This window comes from Pomacea canaliculata, linkage group LG1 (assembly GCF_003073045.1).
Source record: "Pomacea canaliculata isolate SZHN2017 linkage group LG1, ASM307304v1, whole genome shotgun sequence".
NCBI classification, from domain to species: Eukaryota; Metazoa; Mollusca; class Gastropoda; order Architaenioglossa; family Ampullariidae; genus Pomacea; species Pomacea canaliculata.
Window position 1 is genome coordinate 33,391,537 of NC_037590.1, and position 14,911 is coordinate 33,406,447.

Here is a 14,911-nt window from a genome sequence, read left to right on the forward strand (position 1 = left end):
TATCTGAAATGAAGCCTGCAGTTAGCATAAGATATCTCTTTTAGACGTGCTCTGTTATAAGTCTGGCTTTCGTCTGGCTGTCCCAGCAACCGTCATCAATGCGTTCGCGGAAGGACGCGAGAGAATTCAATTTGGTGTCAAGGGTTTGTCCTGCGCATGACCTTCTGCTTAGTGTCACTCACCCCGCGGCAACGAGTCGGGCAAAACCGGGCATTTGGTGGTCGGATAATCATCCGGCGATCAAAGAATTAAAATATCCGAAGCTCACTGGCCTTAAAGGAACATGAAAAAAATAAAAAGAAATTTTGACCGCACGCAGAATATGTGAGCAGGTATTCTTTTTGGACTGAAGGCTGACGTGTGTGTTTGTTTGTTTTACACTACACCCTAGTGGAAAAGAAATCTGCTAGATTACACCGGCACGCTTCTGTCGTTGAGTTGTTGATGCTGTTGTTGCTGGTCTACGACATTCGTGACACAGCACCGTCGGCGACAGCGATGCCTGCGTGCTTCTTCTTCTTCTTCTTCCCCATCCCCACTCCCCCAAAGACGTGATTCCTTGTGTGCCCTCACTTCTGGAGATCATCAGGAAATTCCTCGCAGACAATGGATCCAATACTTATACGCCTTTTGTAAGCTACGTGCACGGAAGAGGGGTAGTCTATGGGCAGAGGGCCGTAAAGCAAACAAACGAGAAAGCTGAGAAGACTGCTTGAACCCTTGGGGGCCCTCTCGTTATTGCAATTTACGACGATGCTTAGTCGCTACCGGAGATTGCCGGAGTCTGTCGTGGTACTCACTCCTCCCCCAGACTACGGTCTTGGAGGCGCGTGGTTTCGCTGTTTATTTCCTGCCCTCGCCTATGGAGCGCTTAATATTCTGAGATGACTAGCGGAGTCTCCGGGACTGAAGTAGGTTATTGATAAGTGTCTCTTACAAGACAGGTGAGGGCTCCATAACACAACAACGCTATTTATGTCAACTTTGTCTCTCTCTCTCTCTCTTGGTCAAAAAAGGAGTGAAAAAAAAGTATTTTGTCGATATTTTCGGAGTACTAAACTTGTATTGCAATGAGAAGGCAAGCATTATTCACAAACATGCTCGCTTACTCATTTGTTCCGTTGTCCGTTTTAAAATGTTGCATTCTATTCTTCACTCTCTCACCCTCACAAAGAACTCTCCCAATATACACAAGAACGTCCTTCTTCTCTCTCTCTTTCACACACACATGCACGCACGCACACAGGCACACACACGCCTGTTTTCCTTTTATAAAGACATTACCAATTTGTCTTTAAACAATTTAGAATTCACCCCAGAAAACAAGATAAACAAGAAAACGTTGTTTTGCAGGAATAGTGAGACTGTTCTTAGGGGTGAAAGAGCAGGTGATTGGGCGCTTAACCCAATGATGCCCTCGCAGACTTTACTTCCCAGTAAATCTCACCGCGCGACTGGGCCATGGCACTCGTCTTCCAGCCTTTCAGCTATGATAACGTCTTGTCACGCGAGCCATTGCTGGCTGTTAGATGGCGCTTTCTGGACCTACAACTTCCACACATCCGGGCTGTAACAAGTTGCTGGAATTCGTTAGGCTCGCGACTGGGGGAATGTGGACTGGGAGGAGTGGTAGGGACGGAGGGATGGACGATGAAGACCTGTCTTGGCCCCGTCGTCTCGGGCCGTGGTCTTTGAACGTCGTTTACGTGATTTTTACGTGCTTGGGCGGTCAAAGAGAGGGAGGAAGAGACAGAGGAGTCGATGGTGAGATAACGCAAACAAGCAAGTGCAGGTCTGCTGCAGTGCTCCCACCTCCCTCCTCCCCACGGCTGTTCCATTATCATCTTTACGACTGTTGCATGTCGTTCCATGGGGCGCTTTTTTCCAGCAGAACTTAACGGAAATTGCTACAGAACACATCTCAGATCCTCTGCTGGACTATCATGTCTGGGTCTGCTAATGACAGTCTGCCCATGCGCTTGTGTCCGCCTCCCCAACACCCTCCCCACTCCCTAGCTTCGCGTGCACGCACTTATGCAAACACTCGTGGCAGGACGATTGTCTGCGTTTCTTCGATCTTATTTGAGTTTTTTTTTCCTACATGTGCGTAATAATAAATATTTATATGTGAAATTAAGTTACAGATATATGCGTGCATATATTAATGACAGTAAATTATAGCAAATCTCTCAGACAACATCACTCTTGTGGTAATGACATGCTTAGCTGCTAGACTCTAACAGTCGGTATCCATGGAGAAACCTTTAGTTCACTGATTTACAGCCGCACGACAGTTAATACTGAGTGTTAGTGGCATGGATGTCAGCGGACAATAGTATAGTTGCATGGATTCTGCTACTACAAGTCAGTCGCATCTACTTCCGGTGCTCTTGCAACTCGACCATCCCCTTTCCTCCTTACTCTGTCGTCAAGGAGGACTTTTGTGATTGTTGTGAAGGAGAGGTCTTGTGGCTTTGCTGTTAAAATGTCTCCTTCACGACAAAGCTAGGAGACAGGAGGTTGATTAAATCGGGGTTTCGACGAAAGCTGAAGCTAACCGAACTAGTTCAACCAACTGAACCATAGATTCCAAGACTTCCAAAGCAATAAAGAGCAATTCTTTAACTGGACAGCACGAACGACAGATGATGCCAGCTACAGTAAAAATTGCTTTGTCCATAATATATTAAAGGATGTTAAATAAAACCAAATTTGTGTGGGGCGTTGAGTAGCTCATTGGTAAAGAGATCGTCACCTAGACAGCAATGATCGTGGATCGTGGGCTTAGAACTTATCTCCGACATGATTAATTTCTGTCAATTAATTTCATCATTGAACAGGTCTAGGCTTGCTTTCAATTACAGAATCTCAGATAAAGACGATATAAAACAATTTTGAAAAAGGTACAAACTAGATGGAAAAAAGGGTGAATCATCAGAGAAAACTCAGAAGTCGCACTCCTACCGCAAAGCAGTCGCATGACCGCAAGTGCAGCCTCACTAGGAGATAATTAAGATCGGACAGCGGATGACCATCTCGAAATCAAGGTAAAGCTCACGTCCAGACAGGAAATCTCCAACCATCTACACACCTCCTCTCTCTCTGTTCCTTAGTCGGATTGCCAATAATCTTGCACAGTGCTGGTGTCGAGGTGAAGTGTCACAACGGACATAGAAAGACCGACTGGAGCAAAAGTCATGAGCGCTGCACCGTGGTTATCCTCCTTCCTCTTCCCTCCTCGTGATCAATAAGACACGGGTGCTACATGGGCCACCAGTCCCTCAGATCAGTTAGTGGGTGAATGACTGATGACCTCACAGAAACATCGAGAAACCTTGAGGAGAAGGAAGTGTGAGAGAGCAGGGAGCTAACCTTGTCTGGCTGCATCCTTGAGGGGAGTCATCAAGAACTATGACAGAGTGAGCGATAAGTAAAAATGGACGTGAGAAAAAAAGCGCGTGACAGGAAGGAAGAAGGGAGTAGGCAGTTCTTTTCATCAAAGCTCCTTTCTGTCACGGACTGCGTGAACCCTTGGAATCGCGGATGGATGATTGGCTGGGAGTTCAGGGACCGAAGGTCAAAGGCCGGTTAAGTACAACAGACAAGGTCGGTTCTCAGGTCGAAGAAGGGTTTCTGTGCAGAATATATTCCGAAAGGTTTCGGTATTGGCAATCACAGAAGACTTTGTAAGAAAGGTTGTGAGAGTTGAGAGAAGAGGTTTGAGAGGAGCACGTCCTGTTTTCCAGATGATGATCACAGAAGAGCTTGCAAGACGTTTTGTTAGGTGGAGGCACTAAAGGGAATATAGTATATGCATCGTTGGAGCAGGTGAGAAATCTGTTTCTGAAAGATGTCTGCGACAATAAAAGAACTTCCTGTTGAGTAAATCGAGGCTGCTGCGACTACCAAAGACCGTCTAAAATTTCTTTCCTCTACACTGACACGTCCCACAAAAGTGCTGGAGGACTCACGCTGGAATGGAAAAGGAAGACTCATTAATTCCTGCTGAGAAAGTCTAGTCGAGGGAAAAAAAACCCCCATCGTCTGGACATTATAGAGGTTAGAGCACTTTGTGTGCACAAACTTTGATTAATTTGTTTCTGGAGGTAAGACTGAACACAGCGTACCTTCTTCTTACTCTTTTAGTCTGTGTCAAACAAACATCAGAAGCACATGATTTTTAAGCAAGGCAAGACAAACCTCTCCTCCTTGTAAATATAAATACTAGCATCGCGAAAGACAAGAGTTGTTGCGCTGAGTTGCCACTAAAACATGCTCAGTTAGCTGATATTAGCTGTGTATTAGAAATAAAAGAAAGAAAATTGGCGGGAAGGAAGGTTTTTAAAAAACTGTTTCCTTACGGGTGAGAGGTCAAAGGTAATAATAAATAGTATGTATCCAGGCTGTCTAGCTTAGTATCTCATAAACTTCTAGGGAAATGATAAGTAGTGCATGTTGTCTTGCTCGGTAATTTATTAGCTAATGAGGTAATGCGTAGTGCAGGTTGTCTAGCCCGATATCTCATTAGTTTCCTGAGTAGAAATAGAATTATTAGAAGCATCAACATCACTACCACATATAGTACAGACTGTCCAACACGATGTCTGGGTATCTCAGAAACTTTGAGCAAAGCGTAAAGGTGGAGCAACTACTACAACTACAACTTTGGTAGTGGCTTGAGCTATGACCTCATCTTCAATCTACCGAGACCTACATCCTGACCACTGAAGCTAGTATAGGTGTCATTCATTATTTTACTGCAGAATGAACGGAGGCAGCCTCGACGGCAGCATAGATATTGGTGTTGATGGGTTTCGGTGATGAAGGGAGCAGGAGAGGCTATTTATTTGTCCCTGTCTACATTGTAATTCTGTCTGTCTGCACCAGCCTGTCGGTCAGCCAGACAAGCTTTTTATATTCCAGCTTAGTTCAGTGGGACTTGCAAGTGGTTGCCCACTGCCCGAGTTCTTTTCGATTTCTCGCCATGTTTCTTGTTCATATTTTATTTTCAGGAAGATCTAAAAAATTTCTTTTTCCTCTTCTTTAAGTTTCTTTTTTGTTATAGCAGGAGAAAAGTATATGTTGAAGCCACAATTCCGTTGAATTATTATCCAACTAAATATTTTATGTTCATATGACTTTACAGCTACTTTAACCGTCATATACCAAGATAAGATTTTCGATTACTCTTCAAAATCTGTCAGGACATTGGTCGCTGAGACATTGTGGGTAAAGTAAGAACCGAACCTGCCTAATGTATATTTAAACCTCCCAGACGTCATAACATTATACGATACTTAACTATCTCATCAAGAACTCATCTCGTATGTCTCTCATCGAACAGTGCCAAAAGGGAAGGATGAAACAGAAGCAGACAGGCGGACTGGCAGACAGGCAGACCACTGAAACTATTGGATAGACCCTGTGATAAAACTTGCCGAAACCAGCACGCAGCCATCTTACTACTCTTCGTGTCATGTCACCCATCGTGAACATGAATAAATAGACACCTTCTTCCTCAAATCTTGAAATCAAAGAACTAAAGCACTTCAAGAAGAGGAAAGGCATGCAACATCGACAGTTGATGAAAGGGAGCATCGCATGCCAAATACTGGGAGAGCATTGCCTTTCAAGTACCAACACCACGGCGTGGACTTCAAGCAAAGCCAGCCAGGGTCCAACTATTTCAGATCACTGAGCCAGACAGGCAACAGAGAGACTGAAAGAAAAAGAGAGAAAGAGACCCGAATGTAAGAAAATGAAGAAGGGAGAGGGTTGGCGAGAAAGGATTGAAGATGTGTTGCGCTATACAGCCTAAAGTATTCGGCAAGAGAGCGCCACATCGCAAAGGGAAGCAAACTCTTTGATTGCTTCTTGCATGCGTCATGCCAAAACTGTAATATTTGTCTGCCCAGCCATGGATTCTGAGGGGCCATCATCATTCTGTACTGTAATAGCGCGTTCAGCCAGGATGGGCATCTTTTACTGGGTGTTGTTATTTTTTTCTTATCTTTCCTCCAGGCGAAGAATGCAAGTCAAAACACCGCTCGTAAAATTTCGAGCAAAGGGAGGCTACTGTGAGAATCGCGAGCAGACGACAGGTTGATGTGTACCTGCCATGCTTTATGGCCTGCAGCGGGTCAACCCAGTCTCAGCGCAGTTTAAGACCTTGAAAAAAAGAGCAAGGGAGAGAGAGAAGGAGGGAAGAGAGAGAATACCAGAGGTATTTTCCGCGCTGTTTCTTTCTTTCCAGGCTATAAAACTGGAAGCAAACTATCACTGCATTGCGAGGCTTTCTCCTCTTGTCTTCTCCATTTCCTCTCAGTTTCCTGCAGCAGAATGCTCTTAGAAAACATTTTCAACGGTCAGAGGACGGCGCAATGACTTCCCATCATCCAGCGCGCGAGAAAGCAAAGAAAATAACAGTGGACCTTGATCCTATCTTCGGGATGGAGCGGTGAGTCAGTGTCTAGCGAAGGCTTCCAATGTGTAAGCTCCTATGCTTGACCTGAAAGGGGTTTAACTGTCATGACTGAGGTCGTGTGATAGCCATGCTACACTCTGTTTGCTCTGAGCAGCCTTCGTTTACTCCCTTCTGAACATACAGATAAACAAGCAAGTAAACAAACATACTTAAAAATTTATGTGTACAAGATAAGACTCTAAGTAGTGGTGGTCCCATGAAGATCGATATGAGTTTAGATATGTCATTATCTACAGGTATTACTGGAGCATGCGATAACAGAATCATTACGACGATGACAATGATAACGATGATGATGAATCATTGGAGATCATCTACACTATGTTTGTGTGTGTGAGACAGTTTATTCCTGTGTTTCTGAACACTTTCTTGTGTGTGTGTGTTCGTATGCATTTATTTGTGTCAGTTCCTGTATATTTGTGTATGTAAAGCGATTACAGCCAGCTTCAAGAGGTGGTAAAAGAAGCTGGAGAAATAAACAGTATTTATTTATCTGTTTATAAGAATGATGTTGGTTTTGCGTGTGAGGGTATTAATGCTTCTAAATAGAACTATCATCTAAAACCAACCAAACAAACACATGTCTCAATCAGACAGACGTGAAGCCACAGCCACCCGCGAGGTACCATTTGCCGAATTGTAGGGAATTGTAGGGAATTGTAGGGAATTGTAGGTTGTCCCCTCCAGCGATTTGTCTGGAGTACAATGAAGATGTCATAAGCGCCCGAAGTACCACTTCAGACAAGAGAGCCTGACTAGCATTTTTCCCGAGATTAGGGCGATTGTATAGAAGACTGATCCAACAACAGGTTTGAGTGCCTTGTCACCTGTCCAGTCTCCTGATGGCTTACAACCAGTCTGCTTATGTTGCCCTTCTCTCTGTAACACACATCAGGCTGGAAAATACTTCTCATTGTCTGCTGCTTGGGATGACAGAGCTACATTGAGAAAACGATGTGAAAAGGTTAGCTTCCTTCCTTCAAGAACTTGCAACATTATTTCTGTGCCAGAAATCCTGTTTCGGTAATCCCCCAAATTTTTAAATCCACTCACTCGGATTACATGTTTCTCGATGGTTTGGACAAACAACTCTAGACCATAACTCATCGGACTGACCAAACTTCCAAAGTCTATAAGACCGTTCTTAACTGGGCAAGTTTCCCAAAGTTTGTGTGCTTACAAGAAATTTGCGGTTTTGGGTCTTGGAAGCCCTGCCCTCGTCAACAACATCTTTCAAAGCACCTATATGTAGATGATTTAAAATTCAAAACAGGAGGAAAGCAGTTTTATGAAACATGTTTGAAAAGCCTTTTATCGTGTACATCAGACGGAAAATAAAAATCAGCTATATTTTTAAAAAAAAGCCAAGTGTCTGGTTGAAAAATCTGTTTGAGAAACCCAGCGTACCATAACTTTGTTGCACGTCTGCAGACTTAGAAAACAGCTTGGCGGGTACACGGCTATCCGAGCTCTAGGCAAGGTGTGGTGGAAGGTAGAGACAACCAGCAGAAATCTTGGAGTCGATCCTCCTGCCTGGTGCCTCGGTATCTGGAGTGCTGTGCTAACAAACATCTACAAAATAAAACTAGATGATTGTTTTCATCGCGAAATAGAAGAAACGGGTTTCCAACAAAACCTGACCTCTTGTCTCGCTGCAAGATCAACATACGATCTGTGGCTACATACCCAACCTCTCTCTCCAAACCACAGTCCCAGAACACGGGCAGGCAGCAAGGCGTCATCGACCTAAGGGAAATAACTCTCCTTTATCTCGAATGCCGTTCCCACCGCCATTCACCCGCTGAAAAATACTGCCGGTTAAGGAGAGAAGGATCGCTGCAAAATACATCCGTCCTGCTCTCATCTTTACGGCCTGGTCGTTAGTGAGCTTACTTAAAATGCGGGTCTGTACAGTAAACTGAGAAGGAAGGCTTGAAAAAAAAAAAAGAAGAGAAAGACGGAAACCTCTCCACCTCTTTTATCCGCTGCTGATCAAAAGCTAGAAATACAAAAACAAATGTCCTGTTTGGAGGGTAAGTGTACCCGTATTATTTTTATTCGAGAAGACATCAAAGTTGTCTGCTTTGGCACGCTAAACCTGAAGGAGGTAAGGAGCACGTGAAAGAGAGGTGAAACGGGGGGAGAGGAGTGAGGTGGGTTGTCTGCACATCCCACACACACTACCCCACCTTTTACACAGCCGTTCTGGTGTGGGGAGGAAGAGAAAGAGAGAAAGAAAAGGAGAGAGGAAAGAAAAACTGTCCGTGCGGACGCGTAAATATAACTCCCAGACGCCAAAGGTCAGAGAGCAAGAGGTCACTGTATTTAGTGACCTGCTGCTGCCTTACTCTCAGTCAGAGCGTGAGGGTTAAGCCTCTTTGCGCATGCTTTCAGCCGTTCGCACATTTTGCGGAACTTTTTTGCGCATTGTTCGTTCCAAGTGCACCAGGCACTGAGCACGCATGGTAAGAAGACTGCTCCATCCTAGATGTTTAGCGGCAGTGTAAGCAGACTGTTATTTTCGGGGAAGGTGGGAGGGTAGGTGAGGGTTGAGGGAGGTTTGTCTTGTGTGGTGTGAAGGGGTGGTATTGAAGGAACCTGAGAAAGAAAGACGCGAAAGAAGGTTTCTAGGAGGTGGAACAGTTCACAGTTGTATAGCTGCTGGCCATAGAAATATGAAAATGTTGGCACAACCTGCTGTGGACATGCGAGTTATATTCAGATTACAGCCAACAGCTGAACAACTGTCCAAATAATAACAGTTAAGGTTATCTGGAGACAAAAATCTGAAGGTCTCACCCTCAAGGCAAGTGAACGGTAAGTGGTTGACCGTGTCAAACGCACAGCATGTGGACGTTGGAGGGCAGCCCACCCCTTCCGCTGCCTTTTGACGTACCTGGTGAACCCGTATGCATATGCTAGGTGGGCAAGGGGACTTGTTCCTTTACAATCCCGCATACTTACCACAAAGCTAGGCGAAGGAAATGGAAAGAGACTGGCCTGGTAAACGAGAATTTGCCTTTAGTAAACTATCTCCCCTGTGTGTAGGTGTTCTGTGTGTGCATGTGACTGTGTTTACATCCTTTTTTCTCTTATATTTTAAAACATTATTCAAGAAAAATGCAAATACACAGAACACGTAAATATTCAGAAGATAAGATTTGAATACTGCTCAATAAATGAATTTAAAGGGGATTTTTTAAAATTCTCATAACATAAGGTATAACTCTTCTATGCTTCAGCCAAACAAAACCGCATTCATCTTTTTATAAATTACTTATTGTTTTGACATTTGACCTTGCTCTTAATTGTATGACAGTTTGCATTTAATTCATTCAGTCATTAAGTACAAGAGATGACGAGAGTGTTGTACGGTTGTGTTTGCTTCTAATTCTCGTGGTCTGTCAGAGACAATGACAATGACAATGACAATTCTTTTACGAGATTTTTTTTTTCTGAGACAATATAAGAGTCGGAGATACAAAGTGTTTGTCTGTTTCTTGCTCTTCATAAAACAGCGAGAGACTGTAGCGCCCTCTAGCGCAGGTGTTGCTCCTTGCCGATGATATTGTCTGTCACACAATGATGAATGCCTTGTCTTACAGGTGTTTTTGTTTTACGAGCTTCTTCCTCTTCGTGCCCACTAAAAAAATGAAATATTAACGAAACGTCTCCCACCCACTCTTTCAAGGAGGAAAAAAAAAGACAAACTTTCGTCTGTTGTGAATTATGCACAATACACCTGCCAGGGCCTGTCATTTCCGGCAGTTTTGTTTTGTTTTATTGTGTGAAAGTGGCAAATGGTTGCCTCTTTTTTTCTTGATTTGTGTTTGAGTTTTATTTGGATCCCTCGTTTATCACAACACTTTTTAGCATCCTAACTGCTTTGTTATGATTTTGCTCCGTTCCGGGTACTGTGCAGTTCTTTCACCTTGTCACAGGTAAAGTAACACCTGGCTTTGAGTTAGCCCGGACAGATAGAAGACAGAAAAAAAAATCGGACATGACAGATATCACATTCTTGCAATTGACTAGGATGAATTACATAATACTTCTCTCCCTTCCCTACTTAGAACGCTCATAGTACGACATACCCTGTATACCTGTACACTTACTGGCCCAAGGATGGAGCTACAGTCGCTTATGCGAGCTACCCTTGGGAGTGTATGAAGAGATCATCCGTGGACAGCGCATCACGTGACGTAGTTGACCCCAGTTCTGTGTACAAGGAAGTGGTTCCCAAACCTTCGTCTCTGTCGTTAATGTCAGTCGTCTGCACTCAGCGGATGTGCATGGAGAAAGAGAGAGAGATTCTCGACTTTCTTGTCGAGTTGCCATATCTTCGTCTTCATCATGGCGGTGCTGTGCGGCAAATTAAACAAGCAGGTTATCAATCTGTGTTCTTAAATATTCAAAAAGTAAACATCCAATCAAATATTTGGCAGAATAAGATTTCTTTGTTTGTTGAGTTGGCTGGAGGTTCTGGGGCTTCCTGAATGCTTGTTTCCTTCGTTGTTTTATTTATTTAAGATTGTTTTATTTCCTGGTTTACAAAGATGAAAGCGCTATTACGAAATCAGATACGAGCAGGCAAAGCATTGCAGGGAGATGACTCTCTGATCAAAAATTTTCTATTTTTCTGGCGAATTAAAGGAATGATGTACGATTCCCAACTTCACCTAGCAATATTTTTTGCGTGACAAGAAAACCTGACTGTACCCTAGTTACCGCGGGTGTACACTGTCGATGTTAATAAACTGCAATGCACCTGATGCCTACCCTTGTACCCCAGAATCAGATCCTGAGGACGTTGAAAGACGATGCTGGACTTCTCAGGCCAGACATGTTCTTCCAAAGTGATGTGTAACTTCCTCAATCTTCATCTTCGAAAGACGACACAAGCAAGTAGGAGAAATCGCTCAAGAGTTTTTTTCTCTAGCACCAACGATATGATCGCAGGCCAGTGACAAATCGAGTTGTAGATTGACACGTGCCTTATCTATCAAGGGAAAAGGTCACCATTAATGCAGCCATGCAGACCGCGAGAGGAGAGGATCACCACCACTGCCATCTACCCGACAGTAGCAGGTAATTACACCCTAAAAACAGATCATCTCCGCCGTCAGTCCCACTGCTCCAGCCAGAGTTAATCAGCGGTGATGCCAAGTATTAGACAGAGCAACGCATCCTTCAGAAGTTATCAGCCTCGAAAGCTCGATAAAACGGAGGAAGTAAAAACAAAATAGATAAATAAAAGAAAATTAAAACCAACGATGGACGAGTTTCACGCGAAAATTGTCATTGAAGAATGGTGTGCTCGTGTGTGTGTTTACTTACATGCTGCGAACAAAGGAGCCATTGGAGTCTTCAAGCAACAAAGAAAAGTAAAACATAAAAACAAATGTCTGTTGAAATAAGGAGAACTATATTCTCCCTCACGTCCCCCGCGGGCGAACACGGATTTAGACTAGGAAGGATGAAGTGCCCGTACGTGCATACTGATGAACACACAGACGATGCTGAATACTCACAGACCGACGGGCACCGTCTGAATACAAGAGTGCAAGGAAATAGAATGTAAGTTACTTTACTTTCTCTGTACATCTCCTTCCCCTACCATCCATTCTCTCTTTCTCCTCTCTCTCTCGTTTAAATATTTTTTAAAGGAGGGGTGGGAGTGATGGCTGAGAACACCCTACACAGACACCCGTACTTAAAAGTTATACTTGCATAGGAGTACAAACGCGGGGCGAGATCGAAAGAATTCCTGACAGAACATTCGTTTCTCCAGCTTCCCGCTGCAGCCCCAGCCTCGCCATCCACAGATCGAGTTGCAGCTATTTGTTTTTCAATGCACTAACTTCCGGAGATAAGCCTGAGAAATCTCCAGACACTGAGCTAGACAGTCGTTGCCGCACCAGCCTGGAACGCTGGTCTGTAACAATCAAAATAACTTTGTGATCATAACACTTTCATCATGGCGGTTTGTGTTCCAGCCATCCGGTTCAAGGTGTCTTCTAGATTTGGACAGGGATACGTAATTCATTCACAGCGACCCAGGGCTTTGAAGCTCAGTCCACTAAGACTCAGGGTCCTGTATGTATATATATTCCGCTTTGAACTGAAGAAACAGAGTCGGAGCCGGTATTTATTCCTCTCTTTCTCTCTTTTAGTTCTCTCAGAGTATTATAAATAAACAGTCATAGCAACCATCTCTCACAATTTTCAGAGGCTCACCATCGCCACTTTTGTCCAATTATGGACAAGGAAGTGATACAGTGCTGACTGATGATGATGATGATGATGAAGAATTTATCTTTCAAGAAACAGCCATATCGTTTGCTTTTCGCCCAAGACCCACACACATCAGTCATCTTTGTGCAATTTTACTCATATTACCGATGCTATGTCATGTCTCAGACGCCCCAACACATTTGTCAAGGCTTGTTAAACCTTAGTTACTGCCGTGTCATGGCCAGCAAATTCAATCTCGGTTTTATCATCTTTCCTTTGCTGCGCTCTCCTGGGCAGCAGACTGCCCTTGCAGGCTTTAGCAACACGTCAAAGGTCCCAACAGTTCTTACGACAACACCGAGGATGAGTTGGAAAATGGATCTCGTTGCCACTTCCGGCACGACGTCTGGTCCGCTGGCAGACATTCTGCTTGCTAGACCTCGATCGTAAAAGAAAAAAAAGCTCGGTCGTGAAATAACTTGTTCACATAACCCCGGATACGATGATCGAGCTGATTGTTGCTGCGACCATCACAGCTAACTCGAATCTTAAATCAGAGACCAGGCACCGTTGTTGTTGGAAAGGCGTGAATGGTGAGTCAAGGAGGAAGTGGTATGGGCGGTGGGTGTGGAGTCGATTGGAGACGCAAGGTGCAGGGAGATCGGCTACGAGTGTGGTAAAAGGGAGTTACAGCTGAATTCACAGAGTAAAGCCTTCACTTGCCCATGATTTCTTTTATTTTCTTTCTTTCCTTTTTGATAATAGGAAGAGGTGGAAGCTCGGTACGAACGTCAATGCAATAAAATCAATAAAACGCGTGCAAAAGATGTCGTAAGGCTGGTGCCTAAGAGTCCTCATGGACTCCATGCGACCGGGAGACCCTCAAAAAGTACAGTTCTTTGCAAGGAAGAATTCATTCTGAGCTATAGAATTGAATAACATGAACTTTATAATCTAGCACAAAAGGTAGTAGATGTGAGGCAGATATAATTTTATTTTGTTTCGTGTTCATGTGGCGACACTAGCTACAGAGAAGGAAACTGTGCATCCTCTTTTCTATTGCAAACAGGGTCACGGATTCCATCCAATCAAACGGAACACGGGGCAGTCATTAAATAAGATCCCATTGCCGCGCTACCTCACCATCCTTGTCTCTTAAGAAAAACAGTGAAGACGGAACATACGGCCTCAGAGGGAATTCATTCTTGTCCCAGCGCATCTGGACTCCAACGTTCTTGACATGGAGGAAATACACAATAAGACCTAATCTGCCATTTGGAGTCAGATCATGAAGTGAAAAGTTCTCCAACAAATATTCTTTCATATTGTTGGGGTGTTGAGGGTGGCGTATGATTGTGTTGTGTGAATATTAGGTATATTTTCACTCATATAATGTTAATGGGTATGCAATACATGTATGTGTATGCTTTAAGCGTGAGAGAGAAAGATGCATCTGGGTTTGCATATAGTCCATTATGTGCATATGGACAGTGGTCGTACGTAGCTGTGGCTTGCGCTTGCCTCCAATGACACGCCCACATGCCCTCTGCATGCACTTCCCCAGATTAAATCATTGGAACACACTGAAGCAGCTGGTCCCATTATCGCTACACACATTATAGACTGGGTCCAAGTCAATTGTCACGTCCTTTTTTATTGCTCGCTGTGCACGTTTCATGCCAGTCGACTAAGTATCATGCCAAAACAATATTAAATAACGTTTGGAAAATATCGTAAAGCACAAGGCTCAATCCCCTAAACCTCCATTTCTGGATAAAAAACCCGGCCTGATAAAAAAAATAATCTGAGTATCGCGTGCAGCACTTCTTTTTTTTATTTTGTTTCTTTCTTTCTCTAGTTGAGAGGAAAATTTAATCATTTCAATTATCAAGACAAATTGGCATTAGTCCCGAGGCCTGTAAGTCGAGAACACGGTACCACAGCGAAGAATGATGCTGAATGAATATGCAATTCAGGCCTGCTTGGTCTCCCAAACGGTAATTAGCAAGACAGTGAGCATGCAGAATCCCAGCAATTTGAGGCCAGAACGCTCGGTCGCCCCGGATGGACGAGCGGTCAGGGAGCCTGGCATAACACCGTCCACATTCACCGTTGCCCCACGGCTGGACCACGCCTCCGGGCTTCGCTGTGTGCACTGTCCCGGCTGAGACTTGCCCAGCGATTCCAATAGTT